Source organism: Anoplopoma fimbria, chromosome 16 (genome assembly GCF_027596085.1).
Source record: "Anoplopoma fimbria isolate UVic2021 breed Golden Eagle Sablefish chromosome 16, Afim_UVic_2022, whole genome shotgun sequence".
Classification (NCBI taxonomy): domain Eukaryota; kingdom Metazoa; phylum Chordata; class Actinopteri; order Perciformes; family Anoplopomatidae; genus Anoplopoma; species Anoplopoma fimbria.
The window spans coordinates 24,251,087-24,271,086 of record NC_072464.1 but is presented as its reverse complement, the minus strand read 5'-3'; the positions used below and the strand labels follow the sequence as shown (position 1 = coordinate 24,271,086).

Sequence of the window (20,000 nt, the reverse complement as noted above, 5' to 3'; positions counted from 1 at the left end):
CCTCCTCCTCCTCCTCCTCCTCCCGGCTTCACATGGGGACCGGTGCGGTCTGGACTGGATTATCTCTCTGATGGCCTCTCGCTGCTTCACATCCATTCATTATAAATCTGTTTTCTTGCAAACATCCACCCTGGTGCACCTATTTTTGGTCCCATAGAGGTCCCTCCTCTCCTCCTCCCTCCTCTTCCTCCCTCCTCTCCTCCCTCCTCCCTCCTCTTCCTCCTCCTCATCCACACCCCAGTGAAATATTCCTCGTTCAGCCTCCTTCCTCTCACCATGCTGAACTGACTTGTGCGCTATTGGATGGGCGGTGTTTCATTGCGCATTTGTGCAAAACACACACACACACACACACACACACACACACACACACACACACACACACACACACACACACACATATACTATACATTCTCTCTCTGGAGTGGCTCTGTGCTGCATTAATGGTTACAGGCCTGTTCATCCCACCACACACACACACAGTAGATAAAGGCATGTGATGGAGACCGGTTCTCCTCCAGATCCCCATCAGAGGAGCAGCCACGTCCTGCTGTTGCCTGGTAGAAGAAGAAGAAGAAGAAGACCGGTCTAGTACTGAGCTGTTTCATTTGAGAATCACGTGCATGAATGTGCATGTTGCTGCTTATAAACCGGCTGATTGAACCCCAGACAAAAGTGTGTTTGTGTGTTTTCACCAGAAGCTTTGCTGTTAGTTTGGAGTGATGTCATGTCTATCTTAAGGTCGTGTTCTCACACCACCAGCAGATGTGTTGTTCAGGTTGCATTGCAGAAACAAGGTTGAAACCAAAGTGAAATCAAGTGAACGTTGAGCACATTAGCGTGTGGTTTGTGGTGTAGATGTGGGCATGTTCAATATGCTGATGATGTCACGGTTGTTGAAGGTTTCATTTAAACTAGAGTTGTTCTGATGGCAGTATTAGAAATACCTCAGCTTCAGTCTGGAATACAGGATCAAGTATCGGCGAGAACTTAAAGCTCAGTGACGATGTGATTGACGCTACGCAGGAACAACAACAACACCACCTGTCACTCTACTGATCCCTACATCCTGCCTGATCACTACTGAGCATGTGCAGACTATCACTACACACCTGTAGTTCAACAATCGTGCACACACATTTCCCCTTGATAATGCAACAGTAGCCCTGTTTTCATTCACATATTTGTATGCACATTTTGAAGTATTGCACTAAAAAGGCTGTATTTAAAAAGAAAATGAAAAGTACGATTAAGCTTCCTCAATTGCAAAGAAAAAAGTAGTTTTGCTTGTTGGGAAGATGGAGAGAGATAATGCGATAAATAACGGAGCTAACAGCTAATGCTAACAGAGGTTGCATCATGTTAAATTCTGATCTTTGAGGATCTTATGAGGATTTGAGGAGCCATTTTGGGTCTTTAAACCATCCTCAAAACGACAGATTCTCATCTTACAAACTGTCCTTGAACACATCGTGTGTGACCAACGCTTCTGTCAGAAAACAGAGCCAAATTGAAGTCTAAAATTGTGATATTTCATGAAAAACATTTTCCTCTACATGTCTCATTTAAAATCTCGCCACAAATAAACAGTTTGTTTTAACCAGATTCTGTAAAAAACAATAAATTCTGAGCTCCTCAGTTCAACTATGAAGCCATGATTGATTCATCTGAGACCAACAGTCATGTGACAACAATTTCGTAAAAACCTCGACGGAAGTTCATGATGCTTAACACAGAGCAGAGAGGAGAGGCTGTAAAAATGTAAATAGTTCAATATATATAACATGTATAGTGTCCATGTTTTTCCAACATTGGTAACACTTTTGGAAACTTGGAAAAATGTTGGATATATAGATTCTAGTGTTTTCCAATTTTGTAAAATGAATTATCAGAGAAATTCAACTTGCTTTTTTCTCCTATGACATTATAACTGTGTTATTCTGCACTAAAGACATGTGTGAGTTCTCTCTACTTCTAGTCATGATTGTTCTGTTTCCATGGAGGAGCAGCACTTTTATATTGTAGTGAAAATGAAGAACACAGAGAGAAAAATGTGACGGGAGTGAAAAAATATCCCAAAAGTGCTTTGGGGTTCAGAGGGTTAAAGCTTCCACTATCTCCCCCAAAAAGTTTTTGCGAGAGTAAACGCAATTAATTGCAGAATAAATTCTTCTAAAACACATTTATTCATCAGCTGTTTCCGCTGATATGTTAAAAAGCTAACATGAGAGAACAACTGAAACTTTTCTCTCGTAGATGGTTAGATTGCCCAAGTCGACTCGTTTAGTTTCCGGTTCTTCACCTTTACTTCTTCGACTCTTTTAACTTGCAGACATGTGTAGCTCATGTGTAGCTTTGAGTATCCAAGTTTATTCTCTTCAAACAAGTCGATGGAAACTTGTCTTATTTGCATTTCTTTCTTTGCAACATTTCATAAGGTCGCTCAAACTTTGATTGACTGTTGAACAGAAACACGGCGATGTGTGAGCCACCAAACGTTGGGTCAATCCAGCTGAATCCTGGTTTGTCGTTGTTGTGTTCGAGGCTCCGGGCGAAGGACGGCGGCTTCTTTAAATGTTTTGTTAAAGAAGGAGACGAGTGTTTGTGGGAAACGCTCAGATGCACCGGAGCACAAATGAACGGTGACATTTTGAGTTTAGGTCCTCAGGATCCGGTGAATCATGAACCTCGTGGGCCGTTTGAGAGAGGATGATCCAGGCTCTCCTCTTCGCCTCGCAAACGTCTGACCCAGAAACCTGTGTGTGTGTGTGTGTGTGTGTGTGTGTGTATGTGTGTGTGTGTGTTTGGGTCGGCACGTGCACTCGCCGATTGGTCGAGCTTCTCAGACCGGCGAATAGCTGCAGAGCGAGACGGAGCGAGGCCTGTTGCAGCTGTGTGCAACGAGAACAGCTGTTGGGATGGAAAAATAAAATAGAGAGGAGGAGGAGGAGGAGGAGAAAAAGAGGAAGTACAAACAGAGAGAAACACTCAGCCTTTAATCATCAACATGTTTCTGTTCTGTTATAAAAAGCCTGAATCGTCTCACGCTGATGTTCTGAAACTTTAACTTTTGAGTGAAAACATCTGTCAGAATGTTTTCAATCTCACTTAATTATCTTTTTTTTCTCATAGTTTTATTCTGACCTGATTAAATAATTGAAACAATTCACCGTCAGTTAGCGATCGGATACCAGTGTTTAATCAATAAGCTGTGTGGAAGAGTGGAAACATCAGGCTTTATCTAACTTTCCTGACTTTGTAAAACAAAATGGTACAAATTGATACACAAAAATATCATTTCACTGAATTATTTATTATCAAAATAATAAACTGTACGCTAGGAAGTAGAATTCATATTTAACCTTTTTAATGCAGCAACAACTTAGTCAGAACCCAAACAAGCAATTAAGCTTCCAGGATATAAAGTAGGCTTCAATTAATGATTATTTCTAGATTTATGGACTATAAAATGTTAAAACAAGTCCAATGAGTTGTCTTTAAATGTCTCGTTGTCACATTAAAATATATAAAATAGAAGCTGAAAACGACGTTTTCTGACATAGAAATTTTGCTTTGTCAAAATAGTTGGTGTGATTTTCTGTTGATTGATTAATCAATGAGATATTGTTGCAGCTTTAAAATGATTTAGAGAAACAGAATTTCATTTTTTGAGTCTGTGTCGGATCAGTGTTACAATATACACCTGGAGAGAGTTTGAATTTATCTAAATTTAGCTTAAAGTTTTTATCTCTCATTGGCTGAATTCTTTCCCTTTCTGAAAAGTCAGTGAGGAAATGTATTGACTGCAAAACACAAACTAACTTGAGGACATTCGTAACTGGAAAAGAAACAAAACATGAACGTTAAACAGGTTTTTAAGTTATAACTGCATTAACAGCTACCAGGCGTAAAAAGGTCATTTCCATTAAACAGTGGGGGGGTGAAGGAGACATAAAATCAGAGCTGGAGAAGAAAAAAAAAAAGGATTTTTTAAAAGCCTCGAGGTAAAACCACACTCAGCATGTGGGGCCGGGAATCCCCCCTCTGAGGAAATGGTTTAACCCGTTTAAGACCACAGCTGTGATTGTTTCAGGCACGTTTAGAAAAGAACGTACAAACAATCAAACTTCTTTTCTTTTTAAGTGGATGTTTGTGAGGAAGCAGTGAAACGGAGGAAGTCATCGGCTCAGAGAGGAGAAGTTGTTGATGGTCAGATTATAAAAACCACAGCGTTCCTGTCGCTGTTTGTCATGAAACGACACCAAACGCCTCAGCAGTTTAGGAAAGGACGACACGAGACGTAGAAACGATCCCTCATGTCCAGCCTGTTAATGTTAAACAAACGTCCACATCTGGAGCTGAAGGCACACTGAACCGCCTGAGATGTTTCTGTCTCTCATTGATGGTTCAACATCTGCTTCATCAGGACGATAATGGCCTTCTGTTAACGGTAACTGACCGGCTACAAGCCTGCAGTGACATTTGATTTTCTTCTTTAATTATTTTACTAATATAATAAAATCATTCTGGCTTTTACAAGAACTGCAAACACTGAAAGAAAATATTTTCATTTAGACATTTTAGTGTCCCATAAGTGCTGCAACTAATATTTATATTGTAGGTTATTTTGGGAAATTTCATATATTAAATGACCAAAAACGTGATGTCTTCAGACATCTTTGTTTTGTCTGACCAACAGTCCAAAATAGCGAAATATTCAGTTATATAAAACAGCAAAAAGCAGCAAATTCTCACATTTGAGAAGCAAAAAAACCTGCGATTCTATTACTTAAACCATGAACTGATTAGCAAACCTTTTGTTGATTCATTTCCAGTTTATCAACTTGTCATTTAATCTAAATTTAGTATAAAAACAGGCGTCTTTCATCTTCACAAGAGCAACTTTCTGGGGGGGGGGAATGTGAAAAGTTATATTTTAATGCATATAAAGTTGAAGCCATCAAAATCAAAGTATCACACCTCTTAAACTGGTTCCAGTTGTGTGGTAGTTATTTCTAGCCGTGGAGCTGAACTACAAAGCTGTCAGAGGCAGTAGACTCATGCAACGCCGGCTCTCCGACCTTCCGGCTATTCACACTGGAATGTTGGTCGTGTCTGCTCTGACCTTTTCACAGCACAGGAAGTGAAGCACTGAAGCTGCGGCTCCACTGGGAACCTTTTTTCTTTTCACAGTCAGAACTACTGTTAGCCGCTGTTAGCTGCCGTTAGCCGCCGCGACCTTTCCAATCAGAAGAAGTGGAAGCTCTGTTACTGATAGCAGCGACGGGAACTCCACTTTGTCACGATTGATGATGGAGAAGTCGTGCTGCTTTTTGTTCCCGACCTACTTATCATTGTTTCTGAGTGTTGACGGACAAATACTGAATGTTTCAGAGTAAAAGGTCACAACAGGAGGAACTAAAGTCTTTACCACCACATGTTCCAATTCACATCATTAGTATGTCTCTGAAAGCATGAAGGACATTGTTGTTTTCAGCATTAAAACCTGGAAATGCATAATTAAAGATACTAGTGCTCATCTTGATTGGACAATAATCATTCCAATTCATTAATCTTGATATGACAAGGACGTTTAAGAATAAAATCTATTGCTCGATGGTGATGGTTACCATTTTAAGATATGGCAACCAATTCTTGTCTTTTGGTTGCCATCAGTGGGAAGCACTTTTTAACAAAAAGAATAGCGACAGAAAAAAGAAAATCTAGCACCCTGAGATAAATATATTTAGAATATTTGTAGCATTAATTATGTGTAAAAACCTGTGTTTTACTCGTGAGACGATGGTTAAGCAAATTTAATTGTTCGACTGTGAGGTGAAAAGTTCGATCGAGATGCCCGATATTTATGGAACACAGAACAGACTTCTGCCAGCTGTGATTGTTTGTTCCTCGTCACATGACACAGGTGCGTTCTGCAGCTTCCCAAAAGTTGAACTGCGTTTATCTCGGGCAACGATTGCTGTTGGTTTTGACCGTGCCCTCCGAGCGTTTACATTGACAACAACGGATTTTAGGGCGCATGAAAAGTGACATGTGCATGACCCCTAACCACAACCATCAACCTCACACAGAAGCAGTAGAACCTGAACGAAAAAGGAAATGTGTGAAGTCTAAGGAGGTGAAGTATCTCGACATCTTTGAAAATAAATCTGCAAAGAGTTGACAACACACGCACACAACAAGTAAACATGTCAAATGTACATTTTACAAGGCTAATAATTAAGCTATTACTCAAAATATAAGTGGACTGAAAAATGGTCGACCATATCTTCAGGTTCGGCAAACCAAAAGCTGATGGCTAGTTGCCTGGCAACATGTCTAAATGTTGACATCTGAAATGTGTCTGCAGTAAAGATTATACATTGATGATGCATTAAATGAAATCACAAGTGGTATGGAAGAGTATTTATAGAATGATTTTTTATTTGACACACAGGTGACGTTCTTCGTTCCGTTGTTAATGAGTCTGTTAGCAGCTAGCTACAGCTCGCAATAAGAGCTCAGGCGGTATCTGGGTCGCCTTCTTTGATGCTCCCTGTGTGGACTGAAGCAGAGGCTCTGCTGCTGACGATGATTCTCTGGGCTTTTGTTTCATATTTGCAAGCTTTTTGCATTTGAATGCGCCATAAGAACAAGAGAGACACTTCAGCGCTGGTGAGAGACTGAACCTCCACCCTGGTGGTGTTTGTGCTTCTAGAATCACAGTTGAAAGGAATACTTCACCCACAAAATGACCCTCTGTATATGAATTACTCACCCAGCCAAACTATCCCTTTAATCCCTACATCTCTCCTCCCGTGGAAACACCCTGGTGCTTGAATTCCACATTGAGGTTGGGCTTTAAGTAGCCGGAGAAGAAGCTTTTTTCCATCTTCATCCAGGTTCATGAGGGTCGGCAGAGGAGAAAAAAGGGAACAGAAAGCTCTTCTTCTGTGCACAAACAACAAACACTTAACTGATATTGATTTTTTTAAAGTCCCACCAGACTGCTTTGAGGAAAACAGTACTTTTCACCTCCCAGAACACAGGAGTTGCTGGTCTACTGCCGCCTCCATCTGTTAGTGTGTTTGTGTTATTGTGTGACTTCTGTGTTTTAAAGGGTTAGTTCAGATGCACCAAAGGCACACAATAACACAAACTAACTAACTGATGGAGGCAGCAGTAGACCAGCAACTTCTGTGATCTAAGAGGTAAAAGTACTGTTTTCATCAATGGAGTCTGGTGTCTTTGAAGAGCGCAGAGATAACGGCTTCAGTTACCCGTACAGCCACACTTCTAAACATCCAAACTGTCACTTTAACAGTGGTGGAATACTTTGAAGTGAGGGATTGATAAATGAAGGAGGAAAAAGGGCAGCAGAGGAGGATCGGTATCTCCTTAGCATCCCCTCCTCCTCCTCCACCTCAACCCTTGTCTTGCGTTTCTGGGGGATGAGGAGGAGATTGAGCGGTTAATGGAAGTCACCATGGCGGCTGTAATCCCTCAGCAGGACCCGGCACACGCTGGGAGGAAGAGGAGGGAGTCACCAGGTTAAAGAGCAGAATATATGAAAAATGACCAGCATGTCACTGCTGAGATTTTCATGTTCTGAACTACTATTTGGTCCTTCATGGTCTCTGACGGCGATGATTCCTCTGTGCACTCTGTCAGACGTGTGAATTATTGTAAACACATTATTATACACTAAATAAACATACTGTTGTTGTGGCTTGGGGAGCGATCCTACATCATATAATGTTCCAAATTAGCATTTTTATTTTAGCATTCTAGCACTTTAATTCACAGCTAAGTGCCAACAATTAAAATATAAATCATCAGCTATGTGTTTGTCCCACTGACACTCCTATAAAAATCATCATAATTAACACATTACCCCTCTCATTGTTTTGGTTTTGGCTCCTGTAAGCCTGGTTATGTAAGGCAGCTACAGTATGTGTCAGGGTGGTGTTGGGTGGAGCGGTGGATGCATGCAGACAGATGGCTTGTTGTTGTAGCGGCGAGCCAGTGATGCTGAAGAGACACGGAGAGTATTAACTGTGTCTCACTGTCTGCTGTCTCAGAGGAGCCGGTACAGGAGGCAGAAACCAGTGAGCTTTTATTTTGTAAACCGGCTGCTAGAGATGGTTATCACACTTTTTGATGCAGATCAAAATTGAGTATCAAAAACAACTAACATAATAAAAATGTAGAAAAATAGTTTTCAAAACATGCAGCAGTAATCAATATGTTGTTGCCAGCAACGTAGTTCCATCGACCCCGTAAGAAGCATGCGCTGGCACCGGCCTCGATATACCCCAGACCAACGAGCACCAGCCTCGATATACCCCAGACCAACGAGCACCAGCCTCGATATACCCCAGACCAACGAGCACCAGCCTCGATATACCCCAGACCAACGAGCACCAGCCTCGATATACCCCAGACCAACGAGCACCAGCCTCGATATACCCCAGACCAACGAGCACCGGCCTCGATATACCCCAGACCAACGAGCACCAGCCTCGATATACCCCAGACCAACGAGCACCGGCCTCGATATACCCCAGACCAACGAACACCAGCCTCGATATACCCCAGACCAACGAGCACCAGCCTCGATATACCCCAGACCAACGAGCACCGGCCTCGATATACCCCAGACCAACGAGCACCAGCCTCGATATACCCCAGACCAACGAGCACCAGCCTCGATATACCCCAGACCAACGAGCACCAGCCTCGATATACCCCAGACCAACGAGCACCGGCCTCGATATACCCCAGACCAACGAGCACCAGCCTCAATATACCCCAGACCAACGAGCACCAGCCTCGATATACCCCAGACCAACGAGCACCGGCCTCGATATACCCCAGACCAACGAGCACCGGCCTCGATATACCCCAGACCAACGAGCACCAGCCTCGATATACCCCAGCCCTGCTAGCACCTAGCACTGTCCCCACTAGCGCCAGCTCTGCTAGAATCTGCTATCACATCTTTGGAAATAATGCATTTCAGAGCGCATTGGTTCTGAAAGGGCCTTTAATCGTTTGCACTTACGTGTGCACAGAACTCAGTATTTTACGGTTTACATGCATGAGTTAAACGGAGCCTTACCTCCAGAAGCCACCCTCTGCTTCAAAAACATCCTGTAGATTTACTTCTACTGCTCTTGGCCTACTCTGTGTTTTGTTAGTCTTGGTGGTGTCTGGAGTTAAACTCTGACTCTCCTTGTAAATCTCTTATGGATGAGAGTGTCTGAATGCTAAACGGCTGAAATGTAATTTGGAAGCAGAAGCTGGGGTTGTTTCTCTGTTGTGTGACAGGGATTTGTAGTTTGTTATGGTCATTATGTCTGCTGCTTCAGACAGACTTCCCTTTGTGTTGCTCTTCTTCTTCTTTGGTTCCTAAGGTTCAGATCTTTAACTGCAGCTTGGTGTTTACGCACCGTTACGTGTCGGGTTCAGAGAGTCTCTTTACAGACGGAGAAATGTTTGTTTTAGTGTCGGTTTGCTTGATATTTCCTGTATGGTAAATCAATCATACTTCAATAACTGCTGACGAGCCACAAAACTCTAAATACTCGGCGTCCATGTGACCAAAACTAAAGACCAGATGGAGAAGCAGGAAAAGGAAAATGGATCATCCAGTAAGAATAAGGAAAAGAACAGATCTATCTGATGTTAAAGAGCTTTCTTTGGTTATTCAAGAGGTTTGTCATTAGATTAAATTATGAACCACAGAGAACATAATTGCATTGGTCCATTTTCTTGGAATACATCAAGAAAAGATTATGCAGAAACCAATTGAGAATCTACAGCCATGCTAGCGGCTAATGCTAATGGCAGCATGCTTAATTGATTATAGTTTCCAACATGCTGATGTCAACTGCACTAAACCAATCAGTCCAGTAGATATTGAGATATTTCAAAGGCAAGTGATCACCAAAGTCACAGTAACTCCTAATAAGATAACTCCTCATTTGCATGTTTAAACACATACTTTCATAAAACTTGTAATAAAGATAATTATTCTCTTAATGAAAGTATCAAAAGTATTAAATCTTGAATTCAGTCTTTTTCCTCCGATGGAGACAAATAGTGATTTATAATGGTGATAACATGTTCTTTCCAGATATTTTCACAGCATTTATCTTCATGAGTGAGTGAACTAGATTCCCCCTCGTCCTTGGATCTGAGCTCAGCTAAATGTTCCTGAGTCATGAGCTCACACAGTCGTATCTCTGAGGTCGGAGGCTTCAGTCATGCGTGTCCAGTGTTTCTAGATGGGTTTCCTCTCTCTCTCTCTCTCTCTCTTTTTCCTCCCAGGACTCCACCCTTATTGATTTTCTGCAGCATTAGCTACTCTCTTGTACAACGGCTCCTTCATTCTGTAATCTGTGAGCCGCTCCTGTCTGATAAGCCCAGTAAAAAGACCCTCTGTTTGGAGCCAAAATGGGCGCTGTGATCCGAGAGTTGGGAGTAGCGGGGGGGGGGGGGGAGTTCAGATGGTCATGTGTGTGTGGTCGCTGTTTTTTTGGTTGAAGAGATGAATGTTCAGAGTGATACATATCTGCTCTGATGATTCTACAAAGGCGTAATGATTTCCTGTTATTTATTTTGTGGTGGTATCATTTCCTGTTTGTCCTCAGACTGTTATGGAGTCACGGGAGGGCCATAAAAAAGAATAAATGTGTTAAAGAATGAGAGAGAAAAATGTTGACATCATGAGAAATAATAAATTAGTGAATTAGAAAATGTGGAAATATAACGAGAAATAAATAACAGAATAAATATGAAAAAATGGCAATAAAAAGGGGAATAAATTAAAGAATAAATAAGTAAATTAAAACAATAATAATATCAAGAGAAATACATGCTAGAATAAATATGTACATTTGAAAATAATTAAAAAAGTACAACAATAATTTTTTTAATCATTATTTTAAAAACTAATTTAAAATAATTGTCTTAATTCTCCCATTTATTTGTTCATTTATTTCTTTATAATGTATTCATAAATAAAAAAATGTATATTTGGTCGCATATAAATTATTTTTTATTTATTATTTTTATTCCTTTATCTCGCTTCATTCATTTCCTTATTTTTTTATATTCCCTGTATTATTTAATTTATTTATTTTATATTTCCACATAGATCTTATTCTTTTACAGATTCTTTGTTTTTGTGGCACTCCTATGACTCCATAGTGTCCTCTCCATACAGTCATATACAGTTAAACTAGCTACTGATGTGAACTGTGGCTTTAAATCTAGACTCGTTTGCTTTAAACGGTATTTAGAAAGCAGAACATCCGCTGTGATGTTTCCACATATTTGTTCATTTCAGAGGCTCTTTATCCATCATGGAGGTGGAGAATAATCTAATTCAATCATAGATGAATTAATCATGACTCCTCCCTCATCCTGTTTACTCTGATCTGTTATGACATGCATCTAGTACAACACCACTCCTGTCCTTAACCTTATTATAAGAAGTGTACATAACACAAAACTCTTATTTCCTTTCTGTTAAACTTTAGTCTTAATGTATGACCAAATGTTCTGTAACATTAAATTATCTTGTGATTATTTTATGTGAAACAAACTAGAATAAACTAGACTTGAATTCCTTCTCAGTTTATGGAGTTCATACTTTTAAAGAGTTGGCATAAAAAATGTTTTTTTGGAATCCAGCACAGATCGGTAAAAGAGATGAATGACGCTGGGAATTCTATTTTTCCTTTTATGGTTGAAACAAGCTTTTTGTCCAGTGAGTCAGGCTCTGACTAAATACTGGACCAACTGGCCCGCCAGATAAAGGCACAACCCAGCAGCATCCCTCAAGTTGGCTTATTATACACTCCCCCGCTCGACACACACACACACACACACACACACACACACACACACACACACACACACACACACACACACACACACACACACACACACACACACACACACAGGCTAACTCTCAGCGTCTGGTCGAGGCTCTTAATGACAGTTGTTGTTCTGTCTGAGCTTCTTTGGTTTAAATGGTTGGACATGGTGGACATGGTTTTTGTGTGTGTGTGTGTGTGTGTGTGTGTGTGTGTGTGTGTGTGTGTGTGTGTGTGTGTGTGTGTGTGTGTGTGTGTGTGTGTGTGTGTGTGTGTGTGTGTGTGTGTGTGTGTGTGTGTGTGTGTGTGTGTGTGTGATTACTGTATGTGTGGCCATCTGGAGAAGGAAAACAAAGCTGCTGAGTGGGGGGGGGGGGCTGTCTGTCCTGAGTACGAGCTTAGGAGACGTCTTGGAGATCAGGTTGATGGACTCGGAGAAGTTTGAGTTGTAGTTCAAAGCTTCAATGTGAAACTGAAGTGTGTGTGTGTGTGTGTGTGTGTGTGTGTGTGTGTGTGTGTGTGCGTGCCTGTTTTTAGCTCCTCCCTTTTGTGTCATTTCTGATTGCAAAACTGCTAAAAAACCCAAAATGAAACAGTCCACAAACCAATGTTTGACGTCACGTTGACTAAGTCCACTTCTTAAAACAGTGTTTGACTGAAGTCATTACTTTCAGTGTTGGTTATTTTCCGGATAAATAGATAAATGTGCAGCAAAGAGGATTGTGAGGCATCAGCAAAATGTATAATAAATAAGTAGTTAAATAGTAAAGATATAATAAGTGAAACTAACAAAACTAAAATAAGATATCATCAGACTGCACGGTTGATATTGCATTGTAGACATTAATTGTTTTGTCTATTTGTCTTAGTGAAAATCCACATTATAATACCCAAAATATCGTCTTCGAGGTTTCTAGTTTTGTTCTGCCTGCAGTCCAAATATATTCTATTTATAACCAAAGAACAATGGAAATCCTCCCATTTAAGAAGCTTGAATGAAAGAATGTTTTCACTTTATAAAAGGATCTAAATGTTGAGATATTTTTGTATAAATAAACTAATTGTTTTCAGCCCTTAACAGCAGAAGTATATAAACATAGTAGTACACAGTATGTTTATGTTTTCTTTTTGTTTGTTGAGTTCGGCTAAAGACATTTTTACTTTAAGTATAAATCTGAACTTTCTGTCTTTTATTTCTCCACCAGCTGTTCTACCTTTTCATTCATTGTTTACCTCTTTGTCTCACACACACACACACACACACACACACACACACACACACACACACACACACACACACACACACACACACACACTTGTTGCCGTAGTGATAATACAGTGAGGCAGCTGGCAGAGACCACCGACGGCCTCATTAGCTTTTTGTTTTCATCCTCTTCAAAACACCGTCAGTCTGGTCTGAGCCGGTCACCTGACCACGAACCCAGCCGCCCGATTGGACCGCAGAGATGAGCCTGGGCCAGCTGACCAGAACCGAGCGCTCTGATTGGGCCCTGAGTTTGTGAAAGCACTTCCTCCTGTAGCCGGGCAGACTCTGTGAAAACTCCCGAGGGTTTGAAAGCACAGTCAGAGGAGAGAGATGGATTCATGAATCCTAAAGATGAATGAGAATATCAGGAGCTTCAAACTGTTATTGATATTATTGATCAATGCTTTATTTGATGTTTACATGCATTAGTTTAAAGGCTTCAATACAAAGAGGACGAGCTCTGAGCTGATAAGAGACCTAAAACTAAACTGGAGACACAAGGTTTCTTTTTTATCTCGCTGTGGGGAGAAACGTCACGGATGCAGCTGATGTTGTCCAGTGTTACCGGGCAGAAACATAAAAATAAAAAAATCAAACACGGCTCTGAAGTTGCTCATGCAGGGAGGGAGACGCTGCTGGAGAGGAGGGTGACTTGTTAAAGGAACATTCCTGTTTTTATGTCCTCGAAGCCGGAAGGAATCACAGCAGAGGATCAATAAGTGTTTCGGTCCAAAGACAGCTCAGGAGGAGCTCAGATTATATACGTAATGGAGGCAGGAGGAAGTGTTGACCTAAACGTTGAACTGTCCCTGTTTACATTTCATAAGATTGATTGATTGACTGATGCTCATGGGCATTTGAAGTTTATCGAACCTCATTACATAACAACCAAAACTGTGTTTGTTGCATTTAGTATCTAAAACTGTCAAGTTCTTACCTGAATATGTTGTCAGGATATCTGTACATATTCTTTAAAAGTGGATTTTCTTATCATAGTCAGACATTTTTAAATAATAGTAATAGAAAATAATTGAATAAAGGATTATCTTATCTTAATTAGTTAATAAGTCAAAAATAATCAGCAGATTAATCAACATAATTACTGCAGCTAAACACTGTATATAAGAGGTGGAAGTAGAAACCGTGATGTCACACATTGGTTTGTGGACTACTTCATCTTGGTTTTTAGACGTCGCCATCTTGTTTTTTTGCAACCAGCAGTGATGCTAAAGGGCGGAGCTAAGTGCAAGTGATGGCTGAAAATACATTTAAAGGACCAAAATGTTTCGATTACCTTTTGATAAAGTGAAAACACACTTTGTAAGAGTTAAAGCTCTAAGACGAAAACAAGGACGACTTCCGACCGGACAACGCCATGGCAGCGACCTGTCAATCACAGTGTAGCCCCGCCCTAAAGCATACCCTGCTTTATGGTCTGTTTGACTCTAAATGGAGCATCATTTACTAAATGAACATCATGCTGTATTGAAGAAGACTTGAAACTAGAGATTGAGACCATAAACTCATGTTTACAATGTTTACTGAGGGAATAAATCAAGAGAGAAGTAGAGTCATTTTCTCATAGACTTCTATACAACCAGAGGAGTCGCCCCCTGGTGGACAGCAGAGAGAATGCAGCTTTGTCTGCTTGTCGTTTACTTCAACCCTCCTCCCTCACAGTTGTTGCTGATGTTCACTCGTCTCCTTCGTGTTTATCCTCCGTCACGACAGAAACTCTGTGTTTTCTGTCGTTGTCTCCGTTTGTCTGTTTTTGTATCTTGTTCTCAGCAGCTGCTATCGGGTCACCGTCGGGTCAGTTCTGGCTCCGATTCGTTGGCCTTCTGCTGTTTTTCTGACCACCCTCCATCCAAACCGTCCTCTGTTCACCAGGTTGCCATGGAGACGGGTTTGTCATTGCGTTTAGCAGTCCGACACCCGCCTCAAAAATAGGAATGGATCTAACAGAAGGAGCTGCAGAGATGAGAGTTCAACAAGTCATTCATTTGGAAATCAATCACATTTGGCTCATATCCCTTAAATATTGTAATACTAAGAATTGTATTTATATTGCATCCTTCAATTTTTTTAAAGACAAAATATTTTTAATTTTTAAAAAAAATATTTTTTATTTTTTATCAGTTTTTTTATTTTATTTTTATTTTTTAAACTGCTGTTACACATTTAACCTACAGATACTTTAATACAATAATTGAAGTAATTTAAATACATTTTGACAGCAGAATTGATAAACATTAAGAACAGTTGGATGTTTACTATGATATTTTCTATATTCTTCTGTAGTATTTTATTTATTATTCAAGCAGAGTGAAGTGTTGTGTTGACAGGATTTAAATAGCTTTTCTTTAATGTCAGATTAAACAAAATATTTAGGCTGGAGTGCAAAAGTTGTGAACCGCAACCACAGCCTTTTGGAGGCGTGCCGCACAGATATGCATCAAACAATTGGCCTATTTCAGAGCTTCTACTTACTTTCAATCTTTATCTTTATCTTTGTGGTTGAACATGTTATAATATTGTGTGTCATCAGTGTTTTAAATCACCACCTCGGGGCGTTTCTGTCAGCTGATGTCCTCAAAGCTGTTTCATACAGCGAACACAGATCCAATGAATAATGCTCGGATCAGCCTCAGTCCTGATCCTGCAGATCCAGAACTTAAACTTTGTGAAAACTTAAAGACTGCTTTTAATTAAAATAATGATTGAAATGCAGAATGTATAAAATATAAAACATTCTCCAACAGAAGAGTATTCTAAACCTTCTTTACATGTCTATGTGCATCATTGCATCACCTGTGAGTTTATCTGCAGGTGAAGCTGCAGTTTTTAATATAGAAAACCAAACAGACAGAGAATGAGGCGTTTAGGTGTCCAGTGAACCGTAGGACGAGTCGGCTTCAGCCTCTTGGAAACACTTGATCCAAAACTAACTCTGCTTCTGTCTCCTTAAACCTCACTGAGCCTCAGGAACAAGACGGGACATGTTCCTGTGTGTGTGTGTGTGTGTGTGTGTGTGTGTGTGTGTGTGTGTGTGTGTGTGTGTGTGTGTGTGTGTGTGTGTGTGTGTGTGTGTGTGTGTGTGTGTGTGTGTGTGTGTGTGTGTGTGTGTGTGTGTGTGTGTGTGTGTGTGTGTGTGTGTGTGTGTGTGTGTGTGTGTGTGTGTACAAGTGTGTGTGTGTGTCCCAGCTACTTGACTTATTTTAGGACTCCACATCAGTATATAGTGCAGTTCAATTCAATTCAGTTTACATGTAGTTTGTAGGTTTTGCTCCATTAAAATTTGTCACATTATTATAATTTTAATTATTACTGTTTTATTATTATTATTATTATTATTATTATTATTATTATTATTTTATTATTATAATAATAATTATTATTATTTTAATTATTACTGTTTTATTATTATTATTATTATTTTATTATTATATTTTTTTATTATTTTAATTATTACTGTTTTATTATTTTTATTATTTTAATATTATTTTATTAGTAGTAGTAGTTGGGATAGTAGTCTTAGTGGTACTATTGGTAGTAATGATGGTAGTAGTAGTAGTATTGTTTTTTAATGTTGTTTCAAATCTTTTTCCCCAAATATTAAGAATAGGAATTCCTTGACGTATATTAATTATTATCACTTAATGATTTGTTTTCTTCATGTTGTTTTTATACTTTGTCGTGAACATATTTTGCAGTAGTGGCTGTAATATGAATCGTATTTGAGCTTAAGAGAGAGAAGAAGGTGTGTGTGTGTGTGTGTGTGTGTGTGTGTGTGTGTGTGTGTGTGTGTGTGTGTGTGTGTGTGTGTGTGTGTGTGTGTGTGTGTGTGTGTGTGTGTGTGTGTGTGTGTGTCCTAGTTTATTCAGCTCACTGCCTTTTTAAAATGACTCTGACCCTCCTGACTCTGATGGATTGCATATTTGTGAGTTTCTTTGGTTTCAGGTTATGATGTGTTTTTTTTACCTTTAGTTGCTCTGAAACGTTCGTTTACTTCTCTGAGATGATTCCTGGAATATTTGTGAGTCTGATTGACAACAGGAACGACGGCCTGATAAACACAGTAACAATATATAAAGTGTTTAGATGCAGAAATCTGTGGCAGTACTCTGAGAAAATACCTTTTAGAGTTGTTTAGCTACGTGAACATGATTTAAATCAATAAGAAATAATTAACTAAACCTTCATTTAATCAGCTGCTGGTGTCCGGTGTGTTGACTCAGTGAGTATCGATCTGTTAGTATTGATTTTAAAGATAATACCACTTCAAATCTCCATTATAACCACAATAAGTCTGTGTTTACATGTGTCACACTTCTAAAATGGCTGTGCTTAGAGGATAGGGGGGGTCATTGATGATGGCGATGATGATGTAATGTCACTCGCCCTTTTTCTAACCGCCGTCTGGGCTCGCCAACGCTCCCAAAAAGACCTAACAAGAGAAACGAAGGGTCATGGAAACAGCCGACTATGCGTGAGAGCTTCCTGCTGTTCTGACAGAAACATGCAGGGTTTTATTTCCATGGATTAAGAAGGAACAAGTAAACGCTGTAAATCTCTCAAAGACACTTGACTGACTACTGTGTGTGTGTGTGTGTGTGTGTGTGTGTGTGTGTGTGTGTGTGTGTGTGTGTGTGTGTGTGTGTGTGTGTGTGTGTGTGTGCATTTACAAGCAGTGAAAGCATCTGTTAAAGTCTGGCATTTTGTCAACAGTTTAAACTGTAAAATAGAAAACCTGGTTGAACAGAAGATATGCAGAGTCATAAAAAACACACACACACACACACACACAAACACACACACACACACACACACACACACACACACACACACACACACACACACACTGTAAATCTATCAGTCTAGCCATAGGGCTTGTTGTTTAGTACATTGCTCTGCAGTGAAATCACTCTGTAATCACCGTCTCCTCCTCTTCCTCCTCCTCTTCCTCCACCATGTGACTAAAACAAACCCCTGGTGTCCACATTCCTCCCCTCATTGTCTTTTATGTAGTGTTTTATAATTACATGTTTTTAGTTATTATTGCTTATTAATAAGTCTGGATATATAAATTAATAAAAATGAATAAATAATAATAAATATATATATATATATATATATATATTTTTTTTTTTTGCTTTATTAACGTTTTACCATGATCAATTTATTCAGTGTTGTACTTTAAAAAAAATAATTCTTAACATATTTTATTTGCATTAGTCCTGACAACAAACTGAATATTTATCAGGTATTTATGTTGTAGGATGAAACAAGCGATTCATAAGATGTACCTGGGGCTTCAGGAAATGATCCTTTTCACCTTTTTTTGGGGGACATTTTATGATCAATCGTAATTTTTCAATGAATTGATCGACTGAATAATTGTGATCACTAATAAGAATAATCAGCAGTTTCAAACCTTTTTCATGTAGTTTCATGTGAATCATAACGCAATATTTCTCACCTAGATTATAAAGAGTCATAGGAGTGCCATGAATAAGAATACATCTGAACAAGAAAATAAATGTATAAATATAAAGATAAATAATAAAAAAAAAAATAAGTAAGTAAATTAAAAAAAGGGGAAATATAAAGACAAATAACAAAATATGAAACAATTTTCATTTATTTTACATTTATCTGTTCATTTATTTCTGTAAATACGTATTCATATATCTCAAAACATTTTTTTAACATTAGTTTCTTTGACTTAACCCTGTCAAGCTGTTTCTAAACATATATATTATATATGAAATTAATTTCTGAGAGGGATTTTACATTTTGGTGTCTTTCTTTTGGACAAGTTTGTCACTAGATATGATATGATTTTTGATTCTATTTATGGATTATCGTCCCTAATGACTGAAGCCAGTCTGTGGTTCACCGTCTGGATGAACCTGCCTCGCTTCCAGCAGAGCAGAGAGCTGAGAGCAGAGATGGTTAGAGGTGGAGAGAGGATGATGAGTGAACACCTGCAGACCTGAGGAGGGTTTAATAGAGTCCCTCTCCTCCTCTGCTCTGATCCCAGCTCTGCTGTTGCTGGTTGAATCGATCACACGGAGCGTTTGTGTTGCTGCAGTGATTATCAGTCCGAGTGGAACCGACCATTCATCTGATCTTCTTCTTCACTGCAGATCCTGAACCTTATGTTTGATTCCTCTTCTTTGGTGTGATAAAGGCATCACATTAAAAGGTGTTCATAACTGCCAGCCTTCTTTTGGAAATAATTATTTAGACTTTTTCATCTTTTAACAAATTGTTGTTTATACAGCAAAATGAGTTGGATTTTTCAGAGCTTCATGTTGTGCATAACGGATGTTTTATACGAAACCATTACGCCAAACTTTATTCCTCCTTCCATCCCTGACAAAGGCACCGCAGACCAGACCCACTTCCTTTATTATCTTTCACAATAAAAGCCCAAGACATATACAATACGTAACTATTAAACAGAAGAAACTCCATAAAATAGCTAACAGTAGCTTAGGCTAAACAAAAAAACTTGAAACCAAAAAGTGTTGCAACTGCTGTCTGTATATATAATATTTTTCAGTTACTGTGAATTCTTTACAGTTTTTTAATGTTTTTTTTTATTGCTCATTTGCTTATTTATAATACTTATTTTGATCTTGTTTTTTTGTTTTACCATGTCTCTTGTTTGCACTATCCTCTCTGCTGCTGTAATCCTGTAAATTTCCCCGCTGCGGGACTAATAAAGGATTATCTTATCTTATCTTATGAATAGGTTTTATATAAAATATTTGCAATTCAGTGTCATATTATGTTTATTTAATAGATTGACAAGGAAAATATTTAGTTGGTTGCAGGAGGCC

General features: G+C 39.2%; 1 protein-coding gene across 1 annotated transcript in view; it reads left to right on the top strand.

The window, feature by feature from the left end:
- LOC129104693 (mitogen-activated protein kinase kinase kinase kinase 4-like) overlaps nucleotides 1–20,000 on the top strand; it is a 93,885-nt gene that overhangs the window by 1,100 nt on the left and 72,785 nt on the right.